Raw genomic sequence first — 23,371 nt, forward strand, 5'->3', positions numbered from 1 at the left:
AGTGGTTTGGGCTTCTGATCCCAATGCATTTTGGTCACAAGAAGGTTGGGATATGGAGGCCAATATTGGGAAGTTTGACCTTGGACCTCAAGATCTTGAAAGCTTTTTTAGGAAGGGGATGTTCAAAGTAATGGTGTTGGCCCAGGAGCTGCTGGCCTTGCATCCTGAAGTTTGCATGGTGCACTTAAAATTGTAGGACTTATACTTCTATGTGTCAATTTCTCAATAACACAGGCAGTACCTCTGCTTTATGGAGGGGACAATGACATAAAAATCATGTTTATAGTTGTTACCCATCTTTACAGGTAAGGTATACAAGTACTCCTGTACCTCGAACACTGATTCCTGAATGTGAGCTCACCTCAGTTCATCTCACACCACCTCCAGGTGAGAGTTTTGTTGCTATCCACATTGGGGTTCATGATCAGTAAAATCTGACATTCCAGTAGTGACCGTGCTGAGGATTCCGTTTAAAGGGACTAACCTGATTATCTTGGTATTAAATGCCTTCCTGTCCCAGCAATGAGTCTGAGACATTCAAACTATGATCTTGATGTTTTCGGAGTGAACACTTGTTCCAGCCATGATGGTTCTGAGACTTCTTGAACTCCTGTCCTTATGCCCCTTGCTGGTGCCTCATGCCTGTCGGTACATGTTGGCTCTTCAGTGAAGGCTTTTTGTTCAGTGGGCCACGCACCAGAGGTGCCTTTTGGACTGCATCTGCATTTTGCAGGAATCTACGAAGGTGGATTAGGAATGTCCACTTGCCATCTACCAGACCAATCTTCTTCCCTCAACCAGAGCTCGCACTGGTGAATAATGCATCATCCCGGGCTGGCAGTAATAACCTGGACAATGTGGAGATCAAGGGTGTCTGGTCACTAATGGAGCAGCACTATTACATCAGTCTTTTAGAGTGGCTCAATGTCGTCCCTCAAAGGGTTTCTGCCTTCCAAAAGAGAGAGGTGAGTCCAGATCCTGATGTATAGATCGACCATCATGTGGTACTACAGCAAGAAGGATGTAGTCGGGGGTCATGTGCCCTTTGTCTAGAGGATTTGAAGCTGTGGTGATGACTGAAACGCCCTGGGACATGTGAGTCAACTCAGCAGGCATTATCTTGCAATCATTAGTGACATACATCCAGTGGTTCATTCCCTTGGTAGATCTGTTTTCCACCTCCAAGAACGCTCAATGCCGAGCCTTTATGCCCTCCGGTTTCCTCCTCGAGGATTCCTAGGACACGTTTCATCTTCTGTGTCACATGGGCCTCCTTTATCTATGTCCTCCTTTGCCACTGATCCCATAGATATTCACCAGACTCGACTCACCCTTATAGACACAGACTGCATATGAAGGGTGTAATCCAGCACCTAAAACTCTGCATATGTCCTCCAATTTGCCTGCCTATTTGGAAAGACCTGCTGTCCCAGTGGCAGAGCAGGATTCTGCATCCAAACCTCCATACTCGAATCCTCCATCCATGGAGATTGAACAGAATAAACTGAATGTTTTTTATCTTGAATTAGAGGTGGGGGGATAGCATTCTGGCTGCTTGTTCACAAAGTTTGATTATTCTCGCTGCTAGTCTAAATTTGTCACCTGGTGCAATGTGAAGCTTGTTGTTTAACGCTGTTTAACGTCTTTCTGATGCTTTAATCTTTGATCCAGCAAAGCTTTGCTGTGGGCACTGCTGAAGTATACTTATCAGCCCTCTTTGTTCATGTCCTCTATTGTGATGTGTTAATTGAAAGGACTTTTGCATATGTTTCCATCTGTCACCTCCATCATACCACAGTTGAATCTTACTATGCTCTTTACTTTACTTATATGCGCTCCCTTTGAGATGAGGTTTTTGACTGAAACCTTGTTCAATCACTTCGGGTCACTGATTTTCAGGCATTATCATTCCAGCATCCTAACACCACATTTTATCCTGTGAAAGTGGTGCTTCGAACATATGATTCTTTCCTTCCAAAAGTGATGTTACAGTTTCCACCACATCCCCCTAATAAGGAGGAAAGACTGCCTCAGCCTTCTTAGTTTCTACCCTGAGGGGACTAAAGGACTACCTTATGGGTGATCAGCTCTTAAATCTGTGTTATGCGTTGTCCTAAAAAGACCACTCTAAGATACTTAAGTCTCATTGTTTCATGGCGAAGGTCGCAATTTCTGTTCTGGTTCTGGGTATTTGCCAAGCTGCCACATGGGTGTCTATCCATGCTTTCACCAGACACTACTGTATTGAATCTTAGGGAACAAAGGAACGGTTATTTGACTGTTTGGTCCTGCAAGACTTCCTATTATAAAGGCCAACTTTTCAAACGGTCCTCTATGACAGGCCCTTCTTTTGCATTGATTCACAAGGTGTAAAATAGCACAAACGGGTCGAGGCAAGAGAACTGCACTTGTTAATATAAGTGGCTAGCTGATCTTATGATGGTCCTTTAGAAACCAGAGAGTACAACCCTTTTTACTCCCTATTGAGCACAAGCCCAAAATACAGAAAATACATTTTCTGAATCAGCACCCATCAATGAAATATAAGTCTTTTTATGTTGAATCAGTCCAACAAGGAATTTTATAATGAACAGGTCCGGACTCCACTGTTGATCGGAATGAGTTCTTTATTATTTGATCCAGACAATAAAAATCCAAATACACATGTAATTCTCTTTTAGCCAACGTGTTTCGTCTCGTGACCGAGACTTCTTCAGGGCTAAAAATGAAACCTAAACTAATTAAAACCACAAATATATACATATGTACAAGTGAAAATCAATAAGTTATACTACTGTAAAAAGGCATTTTGTGCCATTCCAAGTTAGCATTTGAATTGAAATTCATAACATTCTCCATTATAGTACAAAACTCCATCATTACAAAAAGGATCTTGGAAGGATGGCGGGGGAAGGCATACTTCTAAATCAGTGTGAATACAATAAAATCTCTCTCAGAAATAAAAATCACAAGAGAATAGAGAGAACATGCCACAATCATTGTATCGATTATTCATTAAATATACGAAAGAAAAGCACATATATCTTGTATCACAAATTCTACGATATACCTAATATAATTAATTCTCAACACATACCTCAATGGGCGGTTAACATTGATTCGAATGCGTGACAGTTGCTTGTGTTAGGTAACATTCAATTACAGTTCCTTGATTTCTAGAAAAATAACATGAAATAAATTTCATTTTAAAATTGTAATTTTTTAATATAAACACAGCCCCATACATTGTGGGCCTTGCAAGATAAGGCTCAAAATGTGTATGATTTTCCATTGCGGTTGCCCTAAAGACAGTAGTTTCTCACAATATAGTGATTTCAGGCAATTTGATATATTCATAGTTGTTCTTAAATTAAATCTACAAACTGACGAACATTGACAAAACTCATCAGCATTCATTGAGTCGGTTTACTTATATATCAACACACAGGAGACATTGCCTACTGCATGTTCTTAGAATTCAGAATTTATGGTCACATCCGACCTCACCATGTATATAGTTTACGAATTGATGATCATCAATACAGTTCACCCCCAAATATTAGGCCTGTTCTCTGATGAGTCTAGGAGTAAGAGCTATTTTGCAACGTAAAATCCTAAATTAAATTTAAGATTGCCTGAAATCACTATATTGTGAGAAACTACTGTCTTTAGGGCAACCATAATGGAAAATCATACACATTTTGAGCCTTATCTTGCAAGGTCCACAATGTATTTATATTTTAAAAATTACAATTTTAAAATGAAATGTATTTCATGTTATTTTTCTAGCATTCAAGGAATGCTAGATGTTACCTAACACAAGTAACTGTCACGCATTTGAATCAATGTTAACCGCCCATTGAGGTATGCGTTGAGAATTAATTATATCATAGAATTTGTGATACAAGATATATGTGTTTTTCTTTCGTATATTTAATGAATAATCGATACAATGATTGTGACATGTTCTCTCTATTCTCTTGTGATTTTTATTTCTGAGAGAGATTTTATTGTATTCACACTTTGATTTAGAAGTATGCCTTCCCTCGCCATCCTTCCAAGATCCTTTTTGTAATGATGGAGTTTTGTACTATAATGGAGTATGTTATGAATTTCAATTCAAATGCTAACTTGGAATGGCACAAAATGCCTTTTTACAGTAGTATAAATGCTTGATTTTGACTTGTACATATGTATATATCTCGGTCACGAGACGAAACGCATTGGCTAAAAGAGAATTACATGTGTATTTGGATTTTTATTGTCTGGATCAAATAATAAAGAACTCATTCCAATCAACAGTAGAGTCCGGACCTGTTCATTATAAAATTCCTCGTTTGACTGATTCAACATAAAAAGACTTATGATTCACAAGGTGGGTTATCTGCATTATGAACTATCCATCACAAGTACAATTTATTTACATTTGGTAACACTCTTTCTAGGGGAAACATCTAACGGCATATTCCTCACTGCCTTGCTGTCTTCCGCGTTTTATTTATGGAGTGGATGTTCAAAAGCAATAAGGTTCTAGGTCAGGTTGAGCAGACAGCCAGATTTTTCTATTTGTCAGTTACACTCATTATCTGACGGTGCTAACATTGTCACTATAAAACAAATTACTTACCTTTTTTAAGCCTTACCTAATACAGACTCTTATCTATCTGCAGATTCCTTACCTTAGAATATTCCCCAGGTGTCAGACTGGATCTGGAATCTTTTGATGAGCAATATCTCTGCCCAATGATAGGTGGCATCATTCGGCTCTGATTGGCATTGTCACTGTCATCCACACCAGAAGTGATGGGCGCATTGCGTATAGAGGCGCCACCCCAGCGCGCTGATGTCAATTTCTTTTTGCAACTCTCCATGCCAGAACCGAGGAGCCATGAGGAACACTGACCACTGGTGCTCTAAGCTAGGGCGCTTAAAATGGGAATAACCCTTCACTCTATAATCTGTTTGCAGAGCTGTGAGGAGGAGTGGGTTGGTAAGGAATTTGCAGCTAGGCAGACTCTATACTAGATAAGGCGTTACCGAAGGTAAGTAACTTGTTTATTTGCTAGAAACTTCTAGCAGTAGATTTCTTACCTTAGAATAGATAACACAAGCAATACCTCCCTGAAGGTAGGGCTGTGGTACGGATCAGACTAAGAAGCCCATTCGGTCCTGGGCAAAGTGGCCGTCATGCCGGACCTGACTGTTCTGTCAGTATTGCTTCATAAACATGTGCAAGTCCACTTTGCAGCCTGACAGATATCCAGGACAGGACCTCCACAAGCTAATACAGTGCTCGCAGACTTGGTTTGATAGAATGTGATTGCAAGCCTTCAGGAGGTTGCTTTTTGGCCAAAGCATAGCAGATCGTGATGCAGAGCACTATCCATCCTGAGATGGTTAATTTCTGCATCTGCTTCTCTTTATTTGCTCCGATGTGCCCCACAAAGAGTTGGTTGTCCATCTGATACTCTTTTGTGCGGTCAAAGTAGAACAACCCTCTTTTTGGCTCCAGCCGATCGTCTCCTCTTCTTTAGAGGGTTGAGGCGAGCGTAAAATGTAGGCAGGGTGATGGACTGACCTCAGTAAAAGAGAGTTGCCACCTTCAGTAAAAAGGATACTCGAGTCTGTTTGCGTGTGATGTTAAGGTACTAAGGATGTACAGACAATGCCTGTAACTCAGTGACCCTCTGGGCAGATATTATCACCACTAGGTAGGCAGTTTCGATTGTGAGCACCCTGAGTTGACAGCTGTGCAGTGGTTCAGTGGGGGCACATGTTAGAAATGTGAGAACTAGGTTGAAATATCACTGTGGCATAATGAAAAGTGTTGGTGGGAACATATGCTGGAGACCTTTCAGGAACCTCTGTGCAATGGGGGACGTCAAAATGGATAGCTGCTCTAGCAACCGTAGAAATGCCGAAATGGCAGGAAGAAAACCTTTTAAAGTGCTCAAAGTACTGCCCTGCAGTGCTAAGGTAAGAATGAATAATAGAACTTGGGTAAGGGGTGCAAATAGAGAGTCAACATTTTTATCTATAAACCATGCCACAATTGCAGGTGTATACCATCTTGGTGGAGGGACACCTGGTTGCCAAGATAACATTGCAGACTTTGGGTGGAAAGTCAAAAACTGTAAACTCTTGCCGCTCAATCTCCATGCATGAAGGCAAAGGATTTTCAGACTCAGGTGCAGAACCCTCTAGCAGGATGCAGGAGGGCATGAGGACCAGCATCCTCAGAGTCAGTCTCACCGAAATCCAGGATAGAAGCTGAAACATCAGTATCATAGCCTGAATATCCTGGACTCTCCATTCGGGAGGATCAGCCAGGACTTGCTCCATGTCTAGAATACCTCAGATGAAACAAAGCATCTTAGAAGGAGTCAGTGTTAATTTGGCACGTTGATAGTGAACCCCAGCAAATGCAGAAGGTTGGCTGTAGTCTGAGGTGGGAGACAACTGTCTGGGGTGAACCCGCCTTCAACAGCCATTCATCGAGGTAGGGAAAGACTGAAATCCCTGTCTTCCAGATGTGATCTGCGACTACCGCCATCACGTTCCTGAACACACGAGGGGCGCTGGTAAGTCCATGGAGCGCATGGCAAACTGAAAGTGCTCTTGGCTGACTGTGAACCCGTAGGTAAAGCCTGTGGTCAGGCAGGGCGAGGATGTGAAAATATGTGTTCTACAATTCCAGTGATACCATCCAATCTCCTGGGTCCAGGGCAGACAGAACTTGCGCGGGGATGAGTATCTTGAATTTCTCCTTTTTCAGAAAGACATTTAGATGGTGCACGTCTTAAATATGACAAGGGCCTCTGTCCTTCTTGGCACCAGAAAGTTGCAGGAATAGCAACCGCAACCTACTTCTGATGCTGGCACCCACTCTGTAGCTCACTTGGCCAAGAGAGATAGCACTTCCTGACGGAGCAAGGAGAGGTGGTCCTCTGTCTGCTTGTCATAATATGGATGGCATCGATGTGGGGAGTGGGCAGAAAGGGGAGAGGGTAGCCTCTTTGGACAAGCTGCAAAACCCAATGGTAGGATGTTATTGACCTCCAGTGGTGCAGGTGATAGCGTATCCTGCCCCTCACTGGATGCCCATAATGGTCGGAGAGCAAACTAAAGTGGTTTTGAGGCTTTGACTGCTGGGGTTGGTGGACTGACCCAACTTCTGGCTACTTGTCCCACATGGTCTGTGGAAGCCATGTCCTCGGCCACCTATAGATTGTGAGATTTGCTTCCCCTGGAGAATGAGTGTGTAGAGACATGGGAGAAAGCCCCTTCCATGGCCATGAAAGGGGCAGAAGGCGGACTGGGGTTGGCGAGGGACAATGAAATGGCCCAAGGACCTGCCTGTAATTCTGCTGTTCTTGAAACACAGCAGCGCGTAGTCTGCCTTCTCTCTAAAAAGATGAGAGCCATCAAAGGGCATGTCGATAATCAAAGCTTGGACATCTCCCAAAAAGCCAGTGGTTCTCAACCAGGCATGGTGCCCAAGGCCCACCGATGAGGAGATCGCTCTGCTCAGCAAGTCTCTCGTGACCAGCCCACATCATATGGTGAAATTGGCTTCCTCAGAGACCATGGGCCGCCCTTACGCAATGAAGTCCCAGATTGTATGGGAGTATCGCTCAAGAGGCACACGGTAATCAATGACTCCAGTGCCAGGCTGGCAGAAGAAAAGATCCTCTTCCCAAAGGTATCCTTCCTCTTGCATTCCCTGTCTGGTGCAGTGATAGGGAATGGCTGTGGTTGATTTTGAAGGTGGAAGCTTGGAAGAAGAAGCTCTCTAGGGTGGGGTGCTTGGTGCAGAAATGGGGTCCCTTGGGCGGGGCGATGGCAGGGTGCAGTTGTCCTATGCACAGGATAACCTGGTCTGGTTTTGTTGTAGGCTCCGAGTAGGACGTCGGTAAGGACTTCATGGAATGGGAGTAATGGTTCAGAGTGGGTTAGTGGGGGTTACTCCCTTCTGAAGCACCTCCTTCAAGATGTTTGTCTTGACTGCCACGGAGGTTGCCTCAGATCCAGTACTTTATCCTTCCTCCGCATCACCATTGTCAATTAGGCAACCTCCTCCTTAGCCATGGTGGGGGAGAGACCAGGCCAGTGTCTGTGGAGGTTTCCAGTCCACTAGCATCTGCAGATACTCATACTAGTTTTTCTTGGAATCTTCGAATATCTGATATTCTAAATTGGGAAACCCCTTCCAATCATCACCCATGCCAGGCCAGTCATGTGACACACTGGGTTTCCGGCGTTGGTCGACACACGTCCGCCTCCATGTCGGAGTCGGAAATGGTGATGGAGGTTGTGCCATCGGTAGTCATCTGTAGCGCCCGGGGTGTCGCCACAGGAGTAGGCGCCAAGGAAGGTCAAGGTTGCTTGACTGACACCAATTCGGATCTGTCAATGGATTCTTGGGGCCCAACTGGCGCTGAGGGAGACCAGTAGGAGCTCCTCCCAGACCTGCGGTGTCCGAGGGCTCTCCAGAGGAGTTGGGCCACCCAAAGATGAGTTGCACGACATTGCCAAATTCTTTAAATTGGGCAGGGGTTGATCCGGCTCCCTGAAATTCAGGGAGACGCAGACACGGACCAGGCACAGGCTCCACCACTGAGCTAGGCCTCGAGTGCCGACTGCCATGCGACTCACCCGAAAACTTGTGTGGTGAAGCCGAAGACCTCTTCAACTTCTTTTACTTTTGTGGGACTTACCTGACCTTGGAGTATGACGGCGATCGTCTGGTATGACTTTGTAAACGATCTCCTTCCTTGAGACTGAGACCTGGAGCGTCATGGAGCCACTTGACATCAGATGGCTAGGAACTTAAGAAAGCACTCCCTCGGTGCCTTAGGGTGCTTAGCAGCAGTCCTCGCATGTCTTGGCATCATGTTATTGCTCAAGAGACCAAAGGCAAACCAAATGCAGGTCCTTCACCAACATCTGTCAGTGACAGGCCTCATGTTATTAAAACCTTCCTTTCTGGTGTACATACCAGGAGACAAAGTCTCAAACAAAATCTTTGACAAAAGATAAAAACAAGCATTTACAATGCAATGGTCTCTGCATTATTAAAGGTAGAGCTATTGGCATTGCTCATGACATTTATTTTTTTTAAATCCTAAATAAATGGCATTGTCATTTACAATGCCAATAGCTTAATCGTTCGCAAATGCATGACCGATTGCATTTACACCCACACAGAGCCACACACACAAAGCCACCCACACACACACACACATACAGAGCCACCCACACAGAGCCCCACACACACACACACAGAGCCCCACACACACACACTCACACACAGAGCCACACAGAGCCCCACACACACAAAGCCCCACACACACCCAGAGCCCCACACACACCCAGTGCCCCACACACACACCCAGAGCCCCACACACACACCCAGAGCCCCACACACACACACCCAGAGCCCCACACACACACACCCAGAGCCCCACACACACACACCCAGAGCCCCACACACACACACCCAGAGCCCCACACACACCCAGAGCCCCACACACACCCAGAGCCCCATACACACCCAGAGCCCCATACACACCCAGAGCCCCATACACACCCAGAGCCCCATACACACCCAGAGCCACATACACACCCAGAGCCACATACACACCCAGAGCCACATACACACTCAGAGCCACATACACACCCAGAGCCACATACACACCCAGAGCCACATACACACCCAGAGCCACATACACACTCAGAGCCACATACACACCCGCAGCCACATACACACCCAGAGCCACATACACACCCAGAGCCACATACACACACAGAGCCACATACACACACATGAGAGCAAACACAGCGAGGGGGCAGGGAAGCAAGCACATCCAGGGGGCAGGGGAGCAAGCACAGCCAGGGGGCAGGGGAGCAAGCACAGCGAGGGTGTAGGAAAGCAAGCTCAGCGCGGGGCAGGGAAACCAGGGGGCAGGGGAGCAAGCACAGCCTGGGAGCAGGAGAGCAAGTACAGCCAGGGAGCAGGGGAGCAAGCACAGCCAGGGGGCAGGGGAGCAAGCACAGCCAGGGGGCAGGAGAGCAAGCACAGCCAGGGGGCAGGGGAGCAAGCACAGCCAGGGGGTAGGAAAGCAAGCACAGCGAGGGGTGCAAGCACAGCCACTGCTGTCCCTCCTTACCTCCGTGCTGTCCCGCCTTACCTCCTTGCTGTCCCTTCTTACCTCCCTGCTGTCCCTCCTTACGTCCCTGCTGTCCTTTCTTACCTTCCTGCTGTCCCTCCTTATCTCCGTGCTGTCCCTCCTCGCAGCCCCTCGCCTGCACTTGCTCCAGGATGCTCCTCTCCTCTCTCTGCCTCCTGACCCTCCTCCACACTGCCCACCCCGGGGAGAGCAGCAGTCACTGCATCGGGCGCTGCAGGGAGGAGCCCCTGGCCGCCGCTGCCCTGGGACCGCCGGTGAAGCGGTGAGACGCGTGGCTCCCTGGGTGCAGGAGTACGGCTGCGGTGCCCCCCTGGAGGCAGGAGTGCGGCTGAGGGGCAGCGGTGCCCCCCTGGTCCCGGGATGGGCAGCGCGGGCACCTGACTCCCACTTGGCACCATGTACACAAAGGATTACTTCCTGGCCATCATCCTGCAGGACTGCGCCCCAGGTAGGCGAGGGGCACAGGCTGGCAGCGCCCGCTGTTGTCCTCAAAGGGTATCTTCTGGGTACAGCAGGCAGAAGCGCGCTAGTGAGCGGATCCAGCGCAGAGAAGCCTGTGCACCGGGAGTGCCAGCGTGAGTGTGCTTTGGTGTGTGTGTGTGGGGGTGGGGCGAGGGGGGGCAGAGCACGGAGCGAAGTGGGAGGTATGTGGGCTTTGCATTGCAATGCTAATATAGTGCTTTCTACTCCTTTGTGGGGCGCTGAGGCACTTGCCTACACGAGCAGCAGTCGCTCCTTGCAGGATCTGTGGCTGGAAGTGTCTTCGCTTTGAGTCGGTGTGAAGATTCTATCCATGTCATGCTCGAGAGGACCCCTTGGGTGCAGCTCTCGTGTTATGGGTCGCAGCGCTTCGAGGTGTGTGAGAGGCGCACAGTTCATGGTTTCAGGCAGCGTGCAGCAGCTCTGCAGGTCTTATGTTCACATTCCAGCAGCTGGGTACTCCCCGGTTCTGTCCATTCGGGGATATCTTGCTTTAAAGTTTATGGCCCTGAACGGACAGAGGTTAACGGGAGAGATGGTACAGAGCTGCTGGGACGGGCTGAGAGCTGCTGAGACTGGCACAGAGCTGCTGGGAGGGGCACAGAGCTGCCGGGAGGGGCACAGAGCTGTCAGGAGGGGCACAGAGCTGCCGGGACGGGCTGAGAGCTGCCGGGAGGGGCGGAGATCTTCCGGGACGAGTACAGAGCGGCTGGGACGGGCAGAGAGCTACCGGGACGGGCAGGGAGCTGCCGGGACAGGCAGGGAGCTGCCGAGACGGGCAGGGAGCTGCCGGGACGGGCAGGGAGCTGCTGGGACGGGCTGTGTTAAACCCTCCCCTCTCAGGTTGTGGCCGCGAGGTGTCTGGAAGCGCTCCTAGTACACAGCTGTTTGGGACCCGCAGTGGCATTGCGTGCCTGGTCAGCTATGTTGGGTGGTCTCGGACCGTGCAGCGCGCTGGACTTGAGCCTTCTCTCATCTGTGTCTGTAAGTGGCACCCGTAAAAGGGACTTATGATGCAGCCTGTGTGAACTACCATGGACTGCCAACCGCTGAGTGTCACAGTGGTAGTATTATTAGCGTGGGCTTGTTTTGTAATTACATTATGTGGCACTCACTACCACTAACGGGGACTTGTAGCACTTCACACCGGGCTCTTCTCCGGATCCGGAACAAGATTAGGGGTGCTCTTGAGATTGCGCTAAACTAGGAGGGAGGAGGGAGAGTTTTAGCCCGCAGGCACTTATCGCCACAATGACTAAGTCAAACATCATCAAGTGCTGAGCACTAAAGAAAAGTGAACATGGAGCTCCGGAGCTTGGCGGCCTGTCCCCGAATCTCGCAGCAAAGTCTGGCGTGCGCCGGTGCCACTTGTCAGGGAGAAGGCCACCCAGCAGGCATGGCGGGGGCTGTCACCGAACAATCTGGTGAAGACCCTGACACCCCAGAGGCATGGATTTTCTTGCAAACGTACCTGGAATGGCAGCGGGGCTGTTTCTGACAACAACAACCCAAAAAATAAAAATGGCTGCCGCAACGGTCCTAAATTTTCGGAATCGGGGGCGTGTTTTTTGCTGAGTGACGGAGGACGTCACAGATAGAAAGACCGCAAAAAACACGCCAGAATCCGAAAAAGACGGGGATTAAAAGGAGTGATGCCCCTCTCCCCCAATGGCTGGCCTCTGTTTAGGAAGCCAGCCAATGGAGAAGAGGGGCGGGTTCCAGCCCCCTCTAAGAAACATAAAATCTTAGGCTCCGTCCACTGCTACGCAGTGGCGGTCCTCGACCTAAAAAGGTCAGAAATTGGCTAGGGTACCCCTCTGTGCCACGTAAAGAAAAAGCTCATGTCAGCGCACTGCGGTGGCCTTTAAATAGGATCAGTGCACGTCACTTCTGGCACAGATGATACCACGTGAAGCTGAACAACCCCACCTATTGGCACGCACAGGTACTGCTCAGCAAAAGTTTCCAGATCCAGCGTGATGCCGGAAGAATTTTTTATGGTAAGGAATATGCAGCTAGAAGTCTCCATCAGATTAAACTGACGTCTGCTGCAGGAGTGGAGCCCATATGGCGCTCTTTGTTATTTGCGGAGGGGGAACTGAATCACAACAGAGACCAATGGTGCCACCTTCTTGAATGCAAGAGCAATCATAGAAAACTTCCTGATCCAAAGTGATGTCTATGAAGATTCACAAGAGAAGGAATATGTGGTTAGATAGAGAATCCATTAAAAAGAGCCTTACCAATGGTGACCATGTTGTTCTTGCAAATGGTATTTGACAACTCTATCTGGGATTTCACTATGAAATGGTAGGGTGGCTATTGATTAATGTTTGTCAGGACTTAAGGATCTGCTGTGGTCTTTTAAGAAGTTGAGTGATAATGACTTGGAGGACCCCCCAAAGGTCAACGTGGATGGTCGCAGCAGCCCTTCCTGTCTAAGTCTGGGGCTCGGGGTGGTTGGACTGGTGACCCCAGCAGTTAATTGGCCCTGTATGGCTGTCATATCATTGCGCAGGCTGAGATTCCCTGCCTGCATGGCAGCTAGCATGACAGCTATGTCTTGCAAGGTGATATCCTGGTCGCTCATGTCGTCTGGGCGGGCTAGTAACGTGGGCTTTGGATTCTGTCAGAGCCCCACAAGTCTTACCTCTGCTTGTGAAGCGATTCCGCAGAGACGTCAGGAGCCACCGCCCCTGTACCCAACTGACCCGCACAGAAGTATAACATGGTAAGGATGAGATGGGAACAGGGAAGGGAGGCAGAAAGGAATAAAAGGCCTGGGTTGTGTGGAGTTCGGGTAGGGTCTTGACGCCAACTGGCAGACAGCTGTAAGACAAAGGAGACTAATTTAGGGAAAGACCTCACCTCCCCCCTTCCATTACAGACCTCTAGGCACACATAGAAAGCCCGTTCACTCACAAACTCACCAGCGTAATGCAGTCCACCGTACCCAAGGATGGTTTGATGCTCCAAAGGAAAGAAAACCAACAAATAGCGCTTCTGCGCGTAATGTGCAAACATAAGTTACTGCGCTCCTGCGCATTGAACAACCACTCAGCAATGTGCGCCTGCACGTGTACAAAACCCAAGGATAGCGCTTCCTGCGCGTTAGTGCATCCCTGGCAAAAGCATCCACCACGTGGTATTCCGACTGGCAAAGTAAATCAGTAAAAGCGCTCCTGCGTTGTGAACAGGTTTGAGGAAACAAAGGAAAAGAAAGTCAAGTGCGCTGCAGCGCGGGAAACCATAAGGAACCTGCCGCTCCCTCAGTGCGGCAAACGAGGATCACACCGACAGCGCTCCAGCGCGGCGTAGTGTCTATGGCAACGGCACTCCCAGCCAGGGAATGCGGAGATAACCTGCAGCGCTCTGGCGCGGCAGAACGCGGCGAAACAAGGAACCAAGTCTTAGCGCTCCTGAGCTCTGAAGCTGTATTGATACAGCAGGCGGGGACTGGCGTTCGGGAACTCGCCAGAATCCAAAGCGCAGATCCGGCGGGAGAACGCAGTATTAAGCGGTTTCCCCTGGAAGCGCCTGCCTGGTTTGTGTAGCGAAAGACTGGACCGGGACTCGACTTCCGCCAGAAGTGAGTATCCCGGTCTAGCGTATGTGCCCAGCAGCCTCCAATGACCGGCATAATGTCGCAACACGACAGTACCCCCCCTCAAAAACAGACCCCCCCCAACCAGCCGGACTCAGAAAGGAGAGGCAGGGCGAGGGCTAAGCGGATGACTCAGATGGAAAGCACGGACCAAACGGGGAGCATGGGGCACATGGGACAGGGGTTCCCAGGACCGCTCATTGGGACCATACCTCTTCCAGTCAACTAGGTAGTAGAGCTTCCTCCTAGTACGACGGGAACCCAAGATCGCCCTGACCACGTACTCAACATGGTCCTCTACCACCACCGGGGAAGGAGGAGACGGGACTGAGCTGTCAGGATGAACTGCATGCAACAGGGAGACATGGAAGACCGGATGGATCTTCATATGCGGAGGAAGTGTGAGCCGCATTGCAACAGGGTTGACCACCTTCTCGATGACAAAAGGGCCCACATAACGGGGCAGCAGTTTCTTGGGACCATGCACATTGAGGTGCCGAATGGAAAGCCACACTCTGTCACCCACGTGGTATTCGGGTTCCTTCTTTCTGTGAGCATCCGCATGCGTTTTGTAGGAGTCCTTCGCCTTGGCCAGCTCGAACCGGGCCTGTTGCCAGAGGCCGCACAGGGTACTATGATACGCCTGCACCGTTGGCAACTGGCTGTCCAGAAGGTCCTCCCAGGCAGAGGTGCGTAGATGCCGACCCTGGAGACAGAAAAAAGGGGACATGCCAATGGCCGAATGTTTGCTGTTGTTGTACGCGTATTCCGCCATCCACAGCACCTCAGACCATTCTTTCTCAACCATAAGCAGCAAACAGCAGAGGTACTGTTCCATGGTATGGTTCGTTCTCTCTGCTTGTCCGTCCGTCTGGGGATGGTATGCTGAGGAAAGGCGCCCATCCATATCCAGGATCCTGCATACCTCTTTCCAAAAACGGGAGACGAACTGTGACCCTCGGTCCTTTATCACCACCGCCGGAATGCCATGGAGGCGAACCACGTTGTGCACGAAGATCAAGGCTAGGTCAGCGGCCGTGGGTATCTTCGTCAAAGGCACGAAATGAGCCATCTTCGAGAGGTGGTCCACTATGGTGAGTATCGTGTTATGGCCGGTCCTGGTCAGAGGGAGGTCAACCACGAAATCCATGGAGATGGTGTGCCATGGGAACGGTGGTACGGGGATGGGACGCAGCAGACCAACCGAAGGTTCAGACCTGTTCTTGCCCTGTAGGCAAATGACACAATTCGACACATGACTTTTAGTGTCAGGCACTAACGATGGCCACCAAAACCGTCTCTGTAGAAGGTCGAGCGTCTTGTGGTAGCCAGGGTGACCGGAGAGGACGTGATCGTGGCACATGTGGATGGCTTGTTTCTGACTGATTTCTCCAGGTAGGTACACCTTGCTTCCCTTGTACAGCAACCCATCAACACGGGTCACCCCATCGTGTCCTTGTGCCAGGATGGCAGGATCAGTTAGGTTTGTGTCTTTGTGCACCTGTGACATGAACTCTGAGGACGCTACCACGCCCTGGAAACGTTGTTCCGGTATGATGGGGGTCGGCTCAACCGCCGTGGTTTCTTCACCGGTTTCGTCCAGTCGTGACAGTGCGTCCGCCTTGGCGTTTTCTTTTCCGGGTCGGAACGTGATCACAAAATTGTATTCGTTAAAGAACAACGTCCATCGAAGCTTTCGGGCTGTGAGGGCACGTGCTGAGCGTAGGAACTGTAGGTTCCGGTGGTCTGTGTAGATGGTGACTGTGTGCTTGGCGTCTTTCAGGTAGTGGCGCCATTCCTCGAAGGCCGTTTTAATCGCCAGCAGCTCTGTCAGACACGGTGTAGTTGCGTTCTGCGGGTTGGAGTTTCTTTGAGTAGAATGCCACTGGATGCATTAGTCCTGTGCTGGGGTCCCTTTGTGACAATACGCCCCCTATTGCGTCTTTTGAGGCGTCCGCCTCCACTATGAAGAGCTGTTCTGTATCCGAGTGCACCAGAACAGGGGCTGTGGTGAATCGTCTTTTTAGCTCCTGAAATGCGTCGTCTGCTTTCTGATCCCAGCTAAAACACACCCCTTTACGCAATAAGCGTTTGATAGGGGCCACCATCTCGGAGAAGCCCATGATAAAACGTCGATAGTAGGTTGAAAACCCCGGGAACCGTTGGACCCCTTTTACTGATTCCGGAGTGGGCCACTGCAAGATGTCCTCTACCTTCTTGTTGTCCATGCGGATGCCAGCTGGTGTGATGATGTGTCCCAGGAACTCTACAGAGTTGACATGAAAAACACTCTTCTCCAGCTTTACATACAAACGATGCCTTCCCAACTGCTTGAGGACGGAGCGCACATGTTGGACGTGTTCTGTGGGGTTCTGCGAATAAATCAGGATATCGTGTACATAGACGATACAGAAGATGTCGATGAATTCCCTTAACACCTCATCGATGAAATACTGGAACGCTGCGGGGGCGTTGCAGAGTCCGAAAGGCATGACCTGGTATTCGAACAGACCGAACTTCGTCCGGAAGGCGGTCTTCCATTCGTCGCCCTTTCGGACTCTGACTAGGTGGTAAGCCCCCCGTAGGTCCAGCTTGGTGTAAATGGAGGCATTCTTTACTTGATCCAAGAAGTTGGAGATCAACGGGAGTGGGTACCGGTTCTTCACTGTGATGGCATTCATCGATCTGAAGTCGATGCAGGTCCTCAGATCGCCTTCCTTCTTCGATACGAAGAAAAGAGGCGAGGATACCGGAGACCTGGAATGGCGGATAAACCCGTTGTCCAAATATTCGTCCAACACCTCAACACGACAGATAATTTAGTCTTGGTAGGCGTATTTTTGATAGGGAAGAGAAGACTTCTTTATGCAGTATACACAGCACAGTTCCACTGTGAGAATAGATGCTTTGATCACAGCGTGTTTCTTCAAGGATGATTTTGGAGAATCAAATTCAGAGGGTAGTTACAGAGGTGATTGAGGATTATTTAAAGCTGTGTCACAGATCTTTAATATTTGGCAATCGAAAAATTGCTGAAGGTTATAAAGTTGCGCTGTTTTGTCTTGGACATTTTTAAGACTTTGATTGGTAACATCTTTGTAGGTGCTCGAAATTTATTTTGGGTTTTTGAGTTTCTGATGCAATTGAACATGTAGATGTTTTGTTCTCGAAATGTCCTTTTGGTAGCTTTTACTGCTGATTCTGTAGGAGGGTCAAGATTTTGATATGGCTACTTACATATCACTAGACCATAGTTGAACAATTTGCTTAGCTTTGTGGCCTTGTTTACAATCGATTATCTCATTTACAGGCCCTTGGTTTTGCCAGAAACAGCTATGGTTCCTTTTGTAAATATTCTTCTTGTTTCTGCCCTTGAGGTGTCTAATGTGTATAGGTTCTTGCTTACCTCTGTTCTGTTATGTAGAATTACTTTTTAACATATTCAGCAGGATGTAGAGGGATAAATGCATGGTCTGAGCTAATTTGAGGTTAGATCTGCATCTACGCTACGGATGACAGATGGGAGGGTGATTTCATGGATGGTTGAAAGTAGTACACAGGTGGTCACTGTGTTACACCTGCGTGGAATATTCTGTTGATTTGGATCCGATATTGTGAAGCCTGGTTAGTGGAAAAATATTGTCTTAATATGGCTGCGGAAGTGACTGGGAAGCTCTCCAAGAATCTGCTGCGGATTAAATTTATGCAGTGAGGCTTGGATGCGGAGACTAGAAAACAGTTGGAAGAAGATGAAAAGAAAATAATTTGTGATGAGCACTGGTACCTGGATTTGCCCGAACTAAAGGAAAAAGAGAGCGCCATTGTTGAAGAAAGAAGCTTTGTTCCATGTGAAGACCTGTTATATGGTCGAACGTTCTTCAAAGGATTCAACCCAGAAGTTGAGAAGTTATGATCCAAATGAACTCTGCCGTCGCTGGTGACGAAAAAGATGATGATGGCAAAGGTGGGGAAATGGAAGTGGACGTATCTGATGAGGAGATGGCCCGAAGGTATGAATCTTTAGGAGGCACCATCAAGAAAAAATTTACGAAAAAACGAGCCCAACCTATCGTAAATGAAGAAGATGAGAACCGGAATATCAAAGGCAACAAAGCAAAGAAAATGTTTTTGAAACCCCAGGATTAGACTAGAGCATATTCTGTTCTTGTGAGTGTTGGGAGCAGGCAAATATTACTGTCGAGTCCTTCGAGCTGGATCTTGGGTCCGTCTACAAATAATGAGAATTTTCAGATGCAACTAGTTCATGTGCTGTTCTGGGCATAGGTATTACAAATTGAGACACAGGGGCGTCTGAGGAGCACTACAAAAAGGAAATGGAAAGACTGTAACTCCACTCGATGTTATACATCCTTCTTTTATTCGGGTTGGGATTTTTAGCATTTTCACTGTAAAGTGTTTTATTATTTTAAGATGAAACGTTATCAGTGACCTGTTCTGCCGTGCAGAGATTGTCATAAGTTCATGTAATTAAACAAATACACCTGTTAGATATTGTATGTAAAGGTTATGTCAAGTGTATGTCCTACTTTGTGCTTGGGGCCACTGCCCACTTAAATAAGTCAAAGTGCAGTCATATTTGCAATTAGCTTCTATGCTGATCGCTTCTGTCTACCCATATGTTGAACTTGACGATCATCAGAATTGTGCATCTTCTGCCTGAGTGGTGACGGGAAGGTTGACAGGTGTGTGTGCCAGGCATTATTAGAGTCTGTTCTGATTAGATCTCTTCACCTGCTTCCCAAGTGTTCACTTCTTGGAATTTTATTCAAAAACCATATCTAAATAAACTCCAGTGCTTGAGGCGAATAAGTTAATTGCCTGTACTGCTTTAGTATTTTTTTTTATAGATTCATATGTTAACCTCCCACCCGTGACAGTTAGGTGTATCCTGCTGAGCATGTCTCTATTTCACATATGTGTTTCATGAACATCACCAGGTTTAGAGAGGTGCAGTTCAAAGGAAGAGCACCTCACTGTAGAAGAGGGTTCTTTCATATGGCTTTAGCCTAAAGCTGGACCTTGGTCTGTATTTCTTTCTTACTGGAAGAAATATCCAAAGAGCACGTGCATCCGTAAATGACACCAATGCTGGAAAGCACATTTACAAGTCAGTAACTTATTCTTGTATGGAAATGTGACAGGGTACACTAATTTGTTTTAATTTCAATGTATTCGTTGAGTGATATCTGAGAATGTAAATTTGATCAAGAGGGTGATTTCATTAGGGTGTGGTCCATAGGGTATATTGGATCAAGAAGGTTCTTCCGAGTCTCCAGATCACACAATCACAATCTGGGAGTTTGGGCCGGTGAGAGTTTCAGAGTGAGCAACATTAACAATTAACCCTATCTCTAAAGCAGATGTAGGTTGGCCAGTGGATAGCCAGCAGCATTTGGAATACCAACATTGGATATCTTGTTAACTCCCACATCTGGAAAGTGCTGGTGTGGTACATGGCCCGTGAGTTTCAAAAAGCGAAGCCTTTGCAAGGTCCTCAGTGCTGTTATGGTGTCCTGGAGGAAGGACAGAGTGAGGATCATCGTAAGAAATTGTGACAGATGTGTTTGGCACGGTTAATACTGTAGTTGTTTATATGATCGGGTGCCCTTCCATTGAGATCATTGACAGGTAGGTGGAGGAGCTCCTCCGCCCTACATTGTCCAGCCTGTGGTGCATCAAACGAAAGTATAGGCCACTTTTTATTCTCTTGTAAGGCCTATACCACCCGAGGAAAGTTTAGCTAGTCCCTGCTTGTAAAAATCTAGGGACATCTAGGGGTGTAGAGGCCTTACGAATCATTTGTACCTCTACTTATATGCCTGTAGTTTTAGCAACAGCTAAGTATTTGGGTTGGGCATGGTCTATTAGACGGAGGGCTGTTCCCAAGAGTACACCGAATGGAGCATCCCTATTGGCACCCGTGTAATTATGTATCAAAGTTTTTTATCCATTTGTTTTAATCAATTGTGTATGTCTGTTTAATCTTTTCTAAACTATCGCATTTAACGAGGAAACAACTGTCTATTGATGTATTTTAAATGTATGCTTGTGCTTTTATGAGATTAATCCTCGAATAAAGCTTTATTAGCTGGAGGATGGACAGAGTGAGGATCATCGTAAGAAATTGTGACAGATGTGTTCGGCACGGTTAATACTGTAGTTGTTTATATGATAATATAGCATCAATACTTGGAATTTTGGCAGTATTGGCTTACCTGTGGTTTACATTTGGACAAATGATGGCTAGGTCCTCTGCAACTCCATAGACTGCTCTTTATTCTGTGGGTGTTCCCCCTGGAGAGGAGTGCACTCTATGACCCTTTGTTTAGCTCTGAAAAACCTCCAGTGATTACCCAAGGTGCTAATACTTACTGCGAAAACTCTGCTGAATTAACATTTTTGAAACACTATGAGCTAGCCGATAGGCATTTATTATGGTGTGGGTTGTTCAAGCCACGTAAACATTTGCTGCAGTTAGCCAATGACTTGTTTTTTCTGATCGGTGGTTAAACATAATAGACTGTATTTTTGTATCTGATATTATCATGCCATGATAAGTTATGAAAGTAATTGCAGTTGACATGGGAACACATTTTAGACGTAAAAGAAACATTCCTAAAAGCAGTAGTGAGAAAATAAATTGGCTGCCACCAACTTTAACATAAATACTATAATTCCGATTTTTTTGTATTTGCTTTACACGTCTTGTTGGTGATTGTTGATCAGAGCGATTTGCAAGGATGCGAATCAGGATGTTTTCAAGTGAAACCAGCGGTATAGACATTCATTGTGCCTCATTTCAGTGAACTCGAGGATAGAGGGACAGTCAAAGATTAGGCTAGGAACTATGACAGTTGAAACGAGCATTGGCAAAACCAAAAGGTCTTGGCTCAAAGCTGCTGAACAATTGATTTTTGGAAGTAGATAGGTTGCACACCAATTTTTAAACTATTCATCTTATTTTTGTGATTGACTTTAATTCAACCAAGCGTGCTCGATGGTTACGTGCCCTGCCCCATTTTGTGGCACGTGAAAACAATCCATCCAAACGCTAGGGCACTGGGTAGTGCCCCAAACCACGGCACTGTAACTGCTGCTGATGCAGAAATCTATTATTCCACTTTTTTCTTTAACTATTTTAATCCCGAGTACACTTATTTTCGTCACTTTTCTCCAACATTCATTTTTTCATTTTCTGACACATTTCATCCACTTGTAAGGAAATGCTTATTTTCTGTGTTTCTCATACTCTCAATGGGCCATCCATGCCTCTTCAATCAAGAATACGTATAGATGCAATTTTCATAAAAAGCAGAAAAATCTGTCGAAAGGAAGGGAGAAGCCTGGAACTGGTTGAGCAGTTACCCCTGACGAAAGGCCCATGGAGGCCTGAAATGCATTGGGTTGTTTAATAAAACTGCTTTTTATGAAAATTGCATCTACACGTATTCTTGATTGAAGAGGCACGGATGGCCCATTGAGAGTATGAGAAACACAGAAAATAAGCATTTCCTTACAAGTGGATGAAATGTGTCAGAAAATGAAAAAATGAATGTTGGAGAAAAGTGACGAAAATAAGTGTACTCGGGATTAAAATAGTTAAAGAAAAAAGTGGAATAATAGATTTCTGCATCAGCAGCAGTTACAGTGCCGTGGTTTGGGGCACTACCCAGTGCCCTAGCGTTTGGATGAACAATTGATTTTGCCACGCCTGTTTTCCAACTTCATGTTTACAAGCGTCAAGAGGCATGCAGCCTCATGTCTGCTGTTTTGGAATTGGTTTTCTACTAAAACCAAAAACCAATGTAAAGTAGCATCGGATGCCCAAGTGCTACAAGACGTGTATTTCATAACTTGGTTGGCCATTTTTAGATCTCGCCTGGCGTTAGCAGCGCGCATGCTTTGCTCGCGCCATGCGCGGGTTTTTTGCAATCAATACGGATTCAGAAGCGACTTGAAGCTCCGCCCCTGTTTGCCATTGGTTCGTGTCATTGTTTATGGTAAACGATGGCGTGTGATTGGAAAAGTGGCTTCTTGGTTACCTTCTTGTCCACTTTTAGGACGGCCATGTGGACAGCCCAATGCCATCTCTGTTTCCTTTAATGAGCAGCTTTTCGAGGAATTCGGGCCGGGACACGCAGATTAAATAATAAACCCTGCCTGCTAATGCAAAGTGCACCGGCTCCACCCACTATGGCTCGGGCAAGCTCGCCCCATCTCACATGTTCTGCTTTTAACTTCGAGTGTCGGGATGTGGGCTGCGCGCACCCCTTCCAAGCGTGGGAACGACATGCCAGGCAGGGCAAGAGAAAAGAAGTATAAATAGGCTTAAATATTTATGCTGACGGATAAAAGATAAGTTCCATCTATGCAGCTACAACTAAGCGGTGGTGCTGTGACAGAGAGAGAGCATTTGGGAAGCTTGCTACCTTCACCAGCCCTTTCCATAATGTTCCCGAGGTATCTCCCTGACGCCGAGAAAACAGTGTTTAAGGTCACAAGATGGCTCTGTTGACTGTTTCTATGGTGGCCAGCTTGCTCCATGTCACCGGGACACCACATTTCTGTTCCCGCCCTTTGCTTTTATATATCAGTGCAATTTGGGAATTGTAGTTTTGGCCCATTGTAAGTGAAGCAACATACCTGACAATAATAATATGTTAAAGCGAAATGCAGGAAAGGGAAAAGTGACGCCCTGGTGACATGGAGTCATGTGTCACCGTATCCAAGTCAAGGAGTAGAGTACGCAGTGCTCTGGTTCTGGCTTTCCTTTGACAACCCTGTGCATTCTGGGAGCTGTAGTCTCAGTTTACCCAGTTGAATATTACTGCTCTTACGGTGATGTCGAACTAGCTGAAAGAGTTAATCTTATAATTCCCGAGGCTTTCGTGCAATAAATAATACATTCTGGAAGTTGTCGCATTGGTTCATTTAATTTTGGTTTATTTGATCGTCTTGTTTTGTAAGAGGAAAGACAGGGACCAGAGACAAGGTGTTCTGGTGCCATGCAGTCACCTGATAGTGCATCTCGAAGTCCTCCGAGCAACACAGGTTTCTCTGCCAACAACCGGCTCAC

At 47.2% G+C, this 23,371-nt stretch overlaps 1 protein-coding gene and 1 pseudogene across 1 annotated transcript in view; both read left to right on the forward strand.

Moving 5' to 3' along the window:
* The window catches only part of LOC147712654 (suppressor of tumorigenicity 7 protein homolog), a 1,198,755-nt gene that overhangs the window by 925,825 nt on the left and 249,559 nt on the right, over window positions 1-23,371 (forward strand). The gene's annotated exons all lie outside the window — the stretch shown is intronic.
* LOC147712655 (M-phase phosphoprotein 6 pseudogene) lies at window positions 17,924-18,420 on the forward strand (annotated as a pseudogene).

Source organism: Lissotriton vulgaris, chromosome 5 (assembly GCF_964263255.1).
Source record: "Lissotriton vulgaris chromosome 5, aLisVul1.2, whole genome shotgun sequence".
NCBI lineage: Eukaryota > Metazoa > Chordata > Amphibia > Caudata > Salamandridae > Lissotriton > Lissotriton vulgaris.